The 12,718-nt window shown below is 40.6% G+C and overlaps 1 pseudogene; it reads left to right on the top strand.

The window, feature by feature from the left end:
* The first annotated feature begins 10,991 nt into the window (after positions 1 to 10,991).
* On the top strand, positions 10,992 to 12,359 carry LOC125352282 (annotated as a pseudogene).
* Positions 12,360 to 12,718: the final 359 nt, after the last annotated feature.

Here is a 12,718-nt window from a genome sequence, read left to right as displayed (position 1 = left end):
TGGAGGTCACATCCATGTCCCTAAAGTCTCATCATGCTGAAAACTGAAACATAACAATGATGACAACAACCCCCCCCCAAAAAAAAAATCCCCTGGGAGTTAGGAAATGGAAGCAAAAGAGTTTTATGCTTGCTCCATCCAGTCCCCCAACACATGGGCACACAAAGGGCCTGTGTTCACACTCTGGATTGCTTCCAAAAACAGAGCAAGACCAGAAGGTTAAAAAGCCCAAGAGACAGATTTGGATTCACCTTAAACATCAATGGGTGCTATCTGAGAGCACGTGTCATCTTTCAGGTAGGAGTTCAGGTGAGATACCTGCTGGTGCTCATCCCAAGTCTTTCTTAGACTGGCTTTGTGTAGAAAATGCTTACTGATTGTTCAGGTTTTTAATGGTTTGAACCTACTATAGCTTGAATGTGTCCTCCAAAGCCAGCATGTTGGAAACTGAAACACCAATGCAAGTGTTGAGAAGTGGGGCGTTGAGGGGTGACTTAGGCCATGAGTACTGTTCTCACAAATGGATTGCTATTGAAACAGTTAACTATACCCCTAAAATCCCCCAGAACATGACAAACAACTATCAGCCAAGAACACTGCACCCAGCTAAGCTCTCTATTATAACTGAGAGACATAAAAACCTTCCACAGGAAAGAAAGATTGAAACAACATCTCTTCACCCAACCAGTATTACAAAAGATACTTAAAGATGTTCTATACAAAGAAAACCAACAAGAACACGATATAGGCAGAGAAATGGCCCTAGGCAGAGACAAGACAATTGTAATAAGAATTGTAGAGGCACCTTAAGAAGGTAGATAACATAGAAGTAACTACTAATCTCAATTCTAACTCTCAATATTAATGGACTTAACTCTCCAATTGACTAGCTGGATCAAAAAGCAAGATACATCTATCTGCCATCTTCAAGAGACACACTTTTCCCACAAAAATAAACATAGCCTAAAAGTGAAAGGCTGGAATAAAAATCTTTCAAGCAAATAGCCCCTATAACCAGGCTGGAGTTGCAATCCTAATGTGAGACAAAAAAAGACTTCAAATTAAAATTAGTGAGCAGAGAAAAAGAAAGACTTTACACACTAATAAAGGGATCTCTCCTACAGGAGGATGTAACAATTCTAAATACCTATACACCAAATGCTGGAGCATCCAAATTCATCAAACAAATACTATTTACCCTAAGATCACACATAGCTCCAAACACATTGATAGTTGGTGACTTTAACACACCAATGTCATCTCTGGGTAGAACAACCTGGCAAAAAGTGAATAGAGAAACCTCAGAACTAAACAACTACATAGACCAACTAGTCTTAATAGTTATCTATGGAACATTTCACCCAGCAGCATCAGAATACATGTTCTTCTTGGCAGCACGTGGAACATTCTCCAAAACAGATCATATTTTAGGTCACAAAGCGAATCTGTGCAAATTTTGAAATATTGAAATTATTCCCTACATTCTCTCAGACCATGATGGAATAAACTTAGAGCTCAACACCAAAAGCCACCACAGAAAAATCTGTAACTCATGGAGACTGAATAACACATTGTTGAATCACCAGTGGATCATTGGGAAGTTCAAACATTCATGATATTTAACAAAAATGAACACACAAAATACACCTCCTCTGGGACTCAGAGGAAAATGCATAACTCTGAGTGCTTACATCAATGAATTGGAGAAATTTCATAGAATTTAATGATACATTTTAAGCACCTTGAAAATGAGCAACAAGACAAACCCCAATCTAGTAGACAGAAACAAATAATTAAAATAAATCAGAACTACATGAATTAGATTCCAAAAAACCATAGCAAGAATCAACAAAACAAATAGTTGGTTCTTTGAAAAAATTAACAAAATTGATAGAACCTTAGCAAATCTGACACGGAAAGAGAGAACACAAATAAATAAAATCAGAGATGAGAATGGGAACGTCACAACAGAAATAAACAAGATTCAGAACATTATATGGGAATACTTTGCAAAGGGCTGTGCTAACAAATTTGAGAATCTGGAAGAAAAGGATGAATTTCTAGCAAATATTGATATACTCAAACTAAACGAAGAAAGTTGCACCCAACTGAAGAGACCCATATCAAGTCTTGAAATAGAAATGTCAATAAAAGACCTCCCACCCAAGAAACACCCAGGACCTGATTGATTCACAGCCGAATTCTATAAGTCCTTCAACGGAGAACACACTCCAATACTCCTCAAACTCTTCAATGAAATTGAAAGGGAAAGATCACTAGGAAACGCATTCTATGAAGCCAGCATAACTCTCATCCCAAAACCAGATAGGAACTCATCAAGGAAAGAAAACTATAGACTACCTCTTTGGTGAACATCGATGCAAAACTTGTCAACAAAATTCTGGTCAACCAAATTCAACAACTAACTAAGAAATTCATACACTGTGATCAAATGGGATTTATTCCAGGGATGCAAAGCTGGTTTAACATACGTAAGCCCATTAATCTAATTCAATACATCAGTGGAAGCAAGGACAAGGTCATCTCAATGATCCTCTCAATCGATACAGAAAAAGCACTTGACAAGATTCAACATCCCTTTATGATGAAAGCTCTGGAGAAGCTAGGAATCCATGGAACTTTCCTCAATATAACAACAGCTGTATATGACAAACCTACAGCCAGCATTATACTTAATGGTGAAAAGTTAAAACAATTTCCTCTAAAATCAGAAATGAGTCAAGGATAACCCCTCTTCCCATTCCTCTTCAATATAGTACTGGATTTACTAGCAAGTGCAATAAGGCAAGAGAAAAACATAAAGGGGATCCAAATAGGTAAAGAAGAAGTAAAACTATCCCTCTTTGCAGATGACATGATCCTGTATCTTTAAAACCCTACAGATTCCTCTCAAGTTAATTGAGCTGATCTGAAACTTTGGCAAAGTAGCAGGATATAAAATTAACCCACAAAAACTAGTAGCTCCTCTTTCTTCCAACAATGAGAAGATCAAGACTGAAATGAGGGGGCTGGGGATATAGCCTAGTGGCAAGAGTGCCTGCCTCGGATACACGAGGCCCTAGGTTCGATTCCCCAGCACCACATATACAGAAAACGGCCAGAAGCGGCGCTGTGGCTCAAGTGGCGGAGTGCTAGCCTTGAGCTGGAAGAAGCCAGGGACAGTGCTCAGGCCCTGAGTCCAAGGCCCAGGACTGGCCAAAAAAAAAAAAAAAAAAAAAAAAAAGACTGAAATGAGGATAGCAACTCCATTTGTAATATTCTAAAAAAAAAAAAAACACCAAGATGTAACTTAACCAAAAATGTGAAGGACCTCTATAATGAAAAGTTTAAAAACCTGGAAAAGGAAATTAAAACAGATTTAAGGAAGTAGACAAACCTCCCATGCTCCTGGATTGGGAGGATTAACATTGTGAAAATAGCAATACTGCCAAAAGCTATCTACAGATCAACACAAGGACTGAGGATATAGCCTAGTGGCAAGAGTGCCTGCCTCATATACAGATCAACACAAGACCCATCAATATCCCAACAATATTCTTAATGAAATAGAAGAAGCAATCCAAAATTCATATGAAATAATAGAAGACCTCGAATAGCAAAAACAATCCTTAGCAGGAAGAACAGTGTTAGAAGAATATCAATAGCAAGCTTTAAACTCTATTATAGAGCAGGTATAAAAACAACTGGTACTGGCCTGAAGACCAATGGACTAGAATTGAAAAACCAGAAGTGAACTCACATACCTATAGCCACCTAATCTTTGATAAGGGAGTTAAAAACCTCAGGTGGAAGAAAGATAACCTCTTCAACAAATGGTGCCGGCAGAATTGGCTATACATGTGTAGAAAACTGAAGTTAGATCCTTATATATCACCCTGCACCAGAATCAATTCCAATGGATCAAAGACCTCAATGTAAAATCAGATGCCCTGAAAATATTACAGGAAAGGATGGGGGAAATACTAGGGCTCCTTGGCACAGGTTGAAACTTCCTAAATAAAGATCCTGAAACACAACATATCAAAAAGAGGCTGGATAAATAGGATTGCATTATACAGCAGAGCTTCCGCGCGGCAAAGACCATAACTAGCAAGATAAATAGAAAGCCTACAGGCTGGGAGAGGATCTTCACTATCCACACATCAGACAAGGGACTCCTATCTAAAATATACTTAGAGCTCAAAAAATTAAACCCCCCAAAACAAATTCTCAAAGAAACAACCACACCATTCATAACCAGTGGGCTAAAGAATTGAAAAGAAACATCTCTGAACAAGAAATAAGAATGGCCTATAGACACATGAAGAAATGTTCAACATCTCTGGCCATAAAAGAAATGCAAATCAGAACTACATTGAGATTCCTCCTCACCCCAGTTGGAATGGCCATTATCAAGAAAATTAACAATAACCAATGCTGGTGTGGATGTGGCAAAAAGGGAATGCTACTACACTGTTGAGAGTATAAACTTGTTCAACCACTCTGGAAAACAGTGTAAAGGTTCCTCAAAAGACTAAACATAGAGCTCCCCTATGATGCAGCAATCCCACTCTTGGGCTTTTATCCAGATGATCAAAACAAGGCCACACTAAAGCTACCAGCACAACTATGTTCATAGTAGCATTATTTACCATAGCCAATATATGAAATCAGCCCAGATGCCCTCAGTCCATGAATGGATCAAGAAAATGTGGTATATATACACAATGGAATTCTATGCTTCCATCAGAAGGAATGACCCATTTATAAAGAAACTGAAAGATTTGGAAAAATTTATATTAAGTGAAGTAAGCTAGACCCAAAGAAACATAGGCTCCATGGTTTCCCTCATTTATAACAATTAGTATATGTCTAGGATAGACATAGCAAAGGATCACAATAGCCCAATAGCTATGTACATATGACCATATAAAATGATGCTAATCCAAAGGAACTATAAGATATAAAAACAAGAGAGAGAGAGAGAGAGAGAGAGAGAGAGAGAGAGAGAGTACTGTTTGCAGTTATTTCTTTTGTCTTGCTTTTTTTTTCTCTCCTCTGGTTTATTGCCTATGGTCACTGTTTCTGATTTTGGTACCCCTTTTCTTGCATATAAGTTTATCTGATTTGGGAAGGGAAGGGGAACCACAGAAACAGTGGGACAAAGAGTGAACCAATGGAACAGCTATACTCACTAGACACTATGTTGGAAATTAACCTTACAACTTTGAGCAGGACAGGGGAGTTGGAGGGGGGAGGGAAAATAGGAGAAAATGTTCAAAAAGAAATGTTCTCATTACCTCATTTACGCAATTGTAACTCCTCTGTACATCACCTTTACAATAAAATAAAATAATAAATAAATAAGGAAATGTCCCCAAGCTCAGGCCCACAACTAGAGTTTCCTTGAGAGAACAGCAAAGCTGTCTAGAATGACTGTGGGGAAAACCATATTTTCTTCCTCTCTGGTAGAAATAAGCCTAAGGGTTTATACTTTTTATACATAGAAACATGCCAATCTAAGCTAGTGTTAAGCTCTGTATTTGTTTATTATTATCAGTTCATTTATAATTAAGGTTCTCTTTTCTTTTTTTGTTGTTCCAGTACTGAAGCTTGAACTCAGGGCCTAGGCACTGACTCAACTCTTTCCATTCAAGGCTAGTGCTCTACTACTTAAGCCACAGCTCCATTTCTGGCTTTTTGGTGGTTAATTGGTGATAAGAGTCTTATTGACTTTCCTGCCTGGGCTGGTTTCAAACCACAATCCTCAGATCTCAGCTTCTCAGTAACTAGGATTCTGATAGGCATAAGCCACCAGCACTCGACTACAATCAATATTTGAAATAACTTAAAAGAAGAACATCCTCCTCCAGAAAAGATCAAAGAAAGTTTAAATAAAGGAGGTACAGCACTGGTAGTGAAACATCAGATATATAAAACTTGGAATGTCATAGTTATGAAACTTGAGCCTACAATAAGGAGAATAAGACAGGTGTATCAGGCACCATGCCTGCTATCTGGTAGGAAGATGAGGACAGGGATGAGCCCCTCACTTGCCTGACAGATGGACTTTCACAAAGCAGGGACTTTGCAGAAGACTTGGTCCTTTGTGTTCTTGGGTAAGGCTCATCGTAGCAAGGGCACATCTTCCTCAGCAGGGGCATGCACATCTTCATGTGGTTATTTCACAACACTGCCATGAATAAAAGCTGAGGGAATAACAAAAAAAAAGACAATCTTTGGTGTGAATGTAACCAGCAAGCCCCAGGTACTAGATCAGCCTGATGAGACTAATTCCAGCCTTAATCATAGGAAATAGATGGCAGTCTGGGCAAGAGAGACCCACATGCTAATGCCAAGGATAAATTTATGTTGCTTTTCATGAAATATGTACTCCAGTTTCCAGTTAAACATGGTCAGTGTTAGTAAATGTTAAGTCTAGGCTTTCAATTTTCAAGTACAAAAGAAATAACAAAAGCTGGGCACTTGTGGCTCATGCCTGTAATCATTGCTACTCAGGTGGATAAGATCTGAGGATCTTGGTTCAAAGCCAGCCTGGGCAGGAAAGTCTGTGAAACTCTTATCTCCAATTAACCAGCAGAAAACTAGAAGTTTAGCTGTGGCTTAAAATCATAGAGCACTAGCCTTGAGGGAAAAAGTTCAGAAACAGTACTCAGACCCAGAGTTCAAGCCAAATGAACAACACAAACAAACAAATATTTGCATTTCAGGTTCCTTCCAGGCACTAAAGAATGAAATATTAGCAACAGAATAGCAAGTTTGATGAAGTGCCATCTTTCCCTCTTCCTGCCCTAGCAGTCTCTCAATAACTAAAGATGAACAGTTATGGGACGACAAAAAGAAAATGTCAGGCGCACTCAATGAACAAGTGTTTGGTCTGATACTGTGAACCACTTATGCAGGCAAGGGTGTGAAAGGATACAGGATCTTCAGACAGGGAAGTTCAGAGTGCAGCTACACACACCTTTGATGTGCTCACATCAGTCCTGTAATAACAGCCTGGGCTCACATGATGCCAGCCTCAGAGGAGGTCAAAGCACACTGAGGCTGTGTAATCTCATCTCTCCTCCCAGCTCTGCTGTGGAGTCAGAGAGAAGGCAGCACATTGTTCTTCCACTGCAGGTGAAAAATGCAAGGCAGGGTATGCCCTGTGGTTTGTCCAAGGCCTTACAGCTCAAGTCCAGGAAAAGCTGAGAAAGCAAATATATTTGGTCAATGTATCTGAGTGAATTATGTCTCCTCTTGCTATGCTCTGAAATCAAATTGTCACCATAAAAATAGTAGTCTGCTAAGAGGGCTTGCCTTCCCAGCTCCTCCTAGCTAACTTGGCAATGAACGTGTGTCTCTGGGACAGGAGCAGGTCTTTGTCTCACTGGGAAGTAATGACAATGACACATGAAAGAGCCCAGAGGGTAGAACACGTATAGCACTGGAACTTCACTTTGTCCTAGTAATAGCTATAGTTCATAGGAATAATGTCTAGCTGTTGGTACAGATGGCAGGCACCGTTTATTTTGGTTTTTCTGATACAATTTGGCTCCTGACTTAGAGATCACCCTAATGATGACCTCCCAGTAATTCAAGAAATCAATTCACAGGCCAAGAGTTGTCTTTCCTTTGCTCTCCAGATGATTCACTTAATGTCTATACCAGGTAGTCTATGATGGTTGGGAAAGAGAAAGAATGAGAGAGAAGCAAAGGAGAAAGGCACGCTGCACAGGGGCCAGCTTCCCAGAGGTGAAATTGTTATGGCTCTGACAACCTTGCTGCACCTTGCCTAACAAGCTGTCACTGATGCTGTGGTAGAGTATCATCAGCATCATCTGTGGGCTTTCATTATTCAGTCTCACCACACACTATTTAGTAGAGAAAAGAGGAGGGTATGGAAAAGAATAAACTCATGATAAAAAGTCCAATGGAAAGGGAAAGAAATAAGCTCTAAGGAATCCTATTTTTTTAGTTTTTAAGTTGTTACTATAAAAGTGATTTGCAGAAGGGTTACAGTTATATAAATCAGGTAAAGAGTATATTTCTGTTTGGACCATGTTACCTCTCACTCTTTCCCAGTTTTTCCAATTTTATTTTAGTCATTTTATATTGATTGATTGATTGATTGATTGATTGATTGATTTCCAGTACTGGGCTTAAACTCAGAGCCTTGAGCTCTTGTTTAGCTTTTTCTCTCAAGGCTGGTGCTCTACCACTTGAGCCATGCCTCCACTTCCAAGTTTTTACTATTTAGTTCAAGTTAAGAGTCTCTTTGATTTGTCTACCTCAGCTGGCCTCAAGCCTCAGTCTTCAGATCACAGCCTCCTAAGTAGCTAGGATTACAGACATGAGGCGCCATCATCTGGCTCTACTTCTCTAATTTTACAACATAACCTGCAATGTTAACTCCAGAAGGGCAGAAATTTTTCATGTTCACTGCTTTCTTTCTGAGGCCAAGAACTGTGGTAGACATACTGTTATTTTTGTCAGGTGAATTCTATGTCCTCTCATACCATGTGAAACCTGGGGAGTGCCTGGCTAGAAGATAGCACTTCCTAAGGCCTCCAGGGCCTCACTGCAGATGTCCTTGGTCATCCCATCTACCTAGGAAGGTCAACTAGGCCTTTCCCTTCTGTCCTTCTAGGAAGGCACAGGTCGTCCTCTGTTTTCTGTTCCAATAACTAAGCACCATAGATTGGGTAGTATATAAAGAAAAAATGAGCTGGGTATAGGTGGCTCAGGCCTGTAATTCTAGCACTCAGGAGGCCCCAGGCAGGAAAGTGAGCCTCTTCAATTAACCACCCCAAATCTGAAAGTGGAGTGATGACTCTAATGGTAGAATGTTAGCCTTGAGCAAAAGCTCAGAGACACACCCAACCCCTGAGTTCAAGCCCTAGGACTGGCACAAAAAGGGAGGAAGGAAGGAAGGAAGGAAGGAAGGAAGGAAGGAAGGAAGGAAGGAAGGAAGGAAGGAAGGAAGGAAGGAAGGAAGGAAGGAAGGAAAGAAAGAAAGAAAGAAAGAAAGAAAGAAAGAAAGAAAGAAAGAAAGAAAGAAAGAAAGAGCATGTTCCAGATGAGCTCCATCATAGGGTGGAAGAGGCCTCACATTGGGAGACATAGCAAATACACTAGCTCAGGTCTCTCTTCCTCTTTTCAAAACACCTTCAATGTCACCATGGGGGCCTCATCCTCATGGTCTTGCTAACCCTGTTTCCCTTTCCAAAGCTATCACCTCCGTATTCCATCAATATATAATTTGAGAATGAAGTTTCCACATGGTTTTTGGAAGGACATTCAGATTATAGCTTGAGCTTATTTCTGGAATTACAGCAGCTTTGGGGGCACTGTGAATAAGCGCTGGTCTCTCATCGCTCCTGCATTTCAGGAGAGCCAGCTCTCCCAGAGCCTGGGCCCTGGCAGCTTGAAGAAAGATCTGTGTATGAGCAGCCTCTGTGCCTTTAAAGGCATTGCCCCTTTCATAAAAACGTGATTCAAACAGGTATCTAGGCCGAAGCATCACATATTAAAAAGGAAAAAGTCTCAGAGGGTGGTATTCTAGATCATAGGCCCCTGAGTGAGGAAATTACGAGGAGGGGATCTCCATAGTACACTTCAGAGTACAACATAGTTCTGCATTTTCCCCTTCCATCCTAGAGTACCTGACAATATGTTTGAAACGTCAAAAATACTGATTAAAGGTATTTTACTCTCATAATACATTCATAGTGCTTAAACTAATGTTTCTAGTAATTTACATATTCACTTAAACTGGTCGATAATGCTACAGATGGCTTCATCTTCAGAATTTTTGTTGGTGACTCAAAATGCACAGTTTTAGGTCAATTAAAACAAAATAGCAATTTAAAAGTAGCAAAATAGCCAGGTGCTGATGACTAGTATTTCTAGTCCTAGCCACTGAGGAGGCTGAGATCTGAGGATCCTAGTTGAAAGTCCTTTCAGACAGGAAAATCTGTGATACTTTTATCTCCAATTAAGAAAAAAAGGCCAGAAGTAGTGCTTGCCTCGAGCAAAACAGCCCAGGGCCAGCACCCAGGCCCTGAAATCAAGTCTCAGAACTGGCACACACACACAAAAAGGGAGCAACATGGAAATGGAGTTGATGTATAGCTACTTGTCCAGTTTCTGCTGTGATAATAATAAAATGCTTGCAGTAAGGTACTTTATGCAGAAACAAGTTGTTGAGGTCATAGTTCTAGAAAGCCAAGAATATGGTATCAGCCATTGTTTGACTCTGGTGAGGACCTACTGTGGGGAATGCTGTCACTGTGGATTTGTGAGAGAAAGCAAAAGAGAGTGGCCAGGTTTTTTTTCTTTTTTTTTGAAGCAGGTCCTGGGGCTTAAACTCTAGGCCTGGGCACTGTCCTTGAGTTTCTTTTGCTCAAGGCTAGCACTCTACCACTTGAGCCACAGCACCACTTCCAGTTTTCTGGTGGTTAATTGGAGACAAGAATCTTACAGACTTTCCTGCCCAGGCTGGCATCTAACTCTCAGATCTCAGCCTCCTAAGTAGCTAGGATTACAGGCATGAGCCACCAGCACTCAAGTCCCAGGCTTACTCTTATAACAATTTGCAATTAGCAGAACTAACTGGAGTCCTGCACAAATTACATTAATGTCTTGCAAAGGTTTTGTCACCAATGACCTAATCATCTTGCACTAGGTTTCACCACATTTTTTTTCTTTTTGACAGAACTTAAGTCTGAATTCCAGTTCATGTGCTTAAGAAGTTGCTCTTACTGCTGAGTCGTGCCTCCAGTCCTGATTTTCTTTTGTGTATGTATATGCCAGTACTGGGGCTTGAATGCAGGGCCTGGGGACTATCCCTTGGCTTTTTTGCACTTGAGCACAGCTCTGCATCCAGCTTCTTGCTAGAACTGGAATTAAGAATCCCTCAGCCCGCAGCCTACCCGCCCCTCCCGCAATGTACGACCCCCGGGGTCTCCCCTGGCTAGCGTGCCGCTATGGCCCACAAGGAAGCAGCCTTTGATGAAGTAGTGGAAGAGCATATGATCAATGAGGAGTACAAAATATGGAAAAAGAACACTCCCTTTCTGTACGATTTGCTGATGACCCATGCCCTGGAGTGGCCCAGCCTCACTGCGCAGTGGCTTCCCGATGTGACCAGTCCTGAAGGGAAAGATTTCAGCATTCATCGCCTTGTCCTGGGGACACACACATCGGATGAACAAAACCACCTTGTGATAGCCAGAGTACAACACCCCAATGATGATGATGCACAATTTGACGCACCACACTATGACAGTGAGAAAGGAGAATTTGGAGGGTTTGGGTCTGTTAGTGGGAAAAATGAAATAGAAATCAAGATTAACCATGAAAGAGAAGTAAACAGGGCCTGTTACATGCCTAAGAATCCTTGCATCATTGCAACAAAGACTCCATCCAGTGATGTTCTTGCTTTTGACTAAACAAAACATCCTTTTAAGCCAGACCCTTCTGGAGAGTGCAACCCAGACTTATGTCTCCATGGACATCAGATGGAAGGATATGGGCTTTCTTGGAACCCTAATCTCAGTGGGCACTTACTTAGTGTTTCAGATGACCATACCATCTGTTTATGGGACATCAGTGCAGTTCCAAAGGAAGGAAAAGTGGTAGATGCAAAGACCATCTTCATTGGACATACAGCAGTAGTAGAAGATGTTTCCTGGCATCTGCTTCATGAGTCTCTTTTTGGGTCAGTTGCTGATGATCAGAAACTTAGAATTTGGGATACTCGTTCAAACAATACTTCCAAGCCAATCCACTCAGTTGATGCTCACACTGCTGAAGCAAAGTGCTTATCTTTCGATTCTTATAGTGAGTTCATTCTTGCTACAGGATCAGCTGACAAGACTGTTGCCTTGTGGGATGTGAGAAATCTGAAACTTAAGTTGCATTCCTTTGAATCACATAAGGATGAAATATTCCAGGTTCAGTGGTCCCCTCACAATGAGACTATTTTGGCTTCTAGTGGTACTGATCGAAGACTGAATGTCTGGGATTTAAGTAAAATCAGAGAACAACCCCCAGAAGATGAAGAAGATGGCCCACCAGAGTTGTTGTTTATTCATGGTGATCACACTGCCAAGATATCTGATTTCTCCTGGAATCCCAATGAACCTTGGGTGATTTGTTCTGTATCAGAAGATAATAAATATCATGCAGGTGTGGCAAATGGCAGAGAACATTTACAATGATGAAGACCCTGAAGGAAGTGTGGATCCAGAAGGACAGGGATTCTAGATATGCCTGCACTTGTGGTTCTAGACTCCCCTTTTTATTCTTTTCTACCCTGAGATTGATTTAACACTGGTTTTGAGACACAGACGTTGTTCAGCTATCCCCTCTATAATAGTATCACCAACAATACCATTAACCCAAGCAGGGGGTATTTTATAAATATTAATTAGGGGACTTAATTCAACAAAGCCACAGATGTGTATTTAAATACTCTTCAGGAATTTTCTAGTAAAAACCCAAGTCTAAAGTAGCTACAGAAAGGGATATGTTACGTGTGATTATTTTTCTTCCTAAGCTATACCCCAGTTTTTCAGACTAAAGGCTAGAGTGAGTAAGGAATAGAGCCAAATGAGGTAGGTGTCTGAGCTATGAAGCATAAATATTGAAAGATGTCATTTTTATTCAGGAATAAGGGGAGATTTGAGTCATATAGATCCCTAAAGACTTC

This window comes from Perognathus longimembris, chromosome 6 (assembly GCF_023159225.1).
Source record: "Perognathus longimembris pacificus isolate PPM17 chromosome 6, ASM2315922v1, whole genome shotgun sequence".
NCBI lineage: Eukaryota > Metazoa > Chordata > Mammalia > Rodentia > Heteromyidae > Perognathus > Perognathus longimembris.
This window is presented reverse-complemented; position numbering and strand designations above follow the sequence as displayed.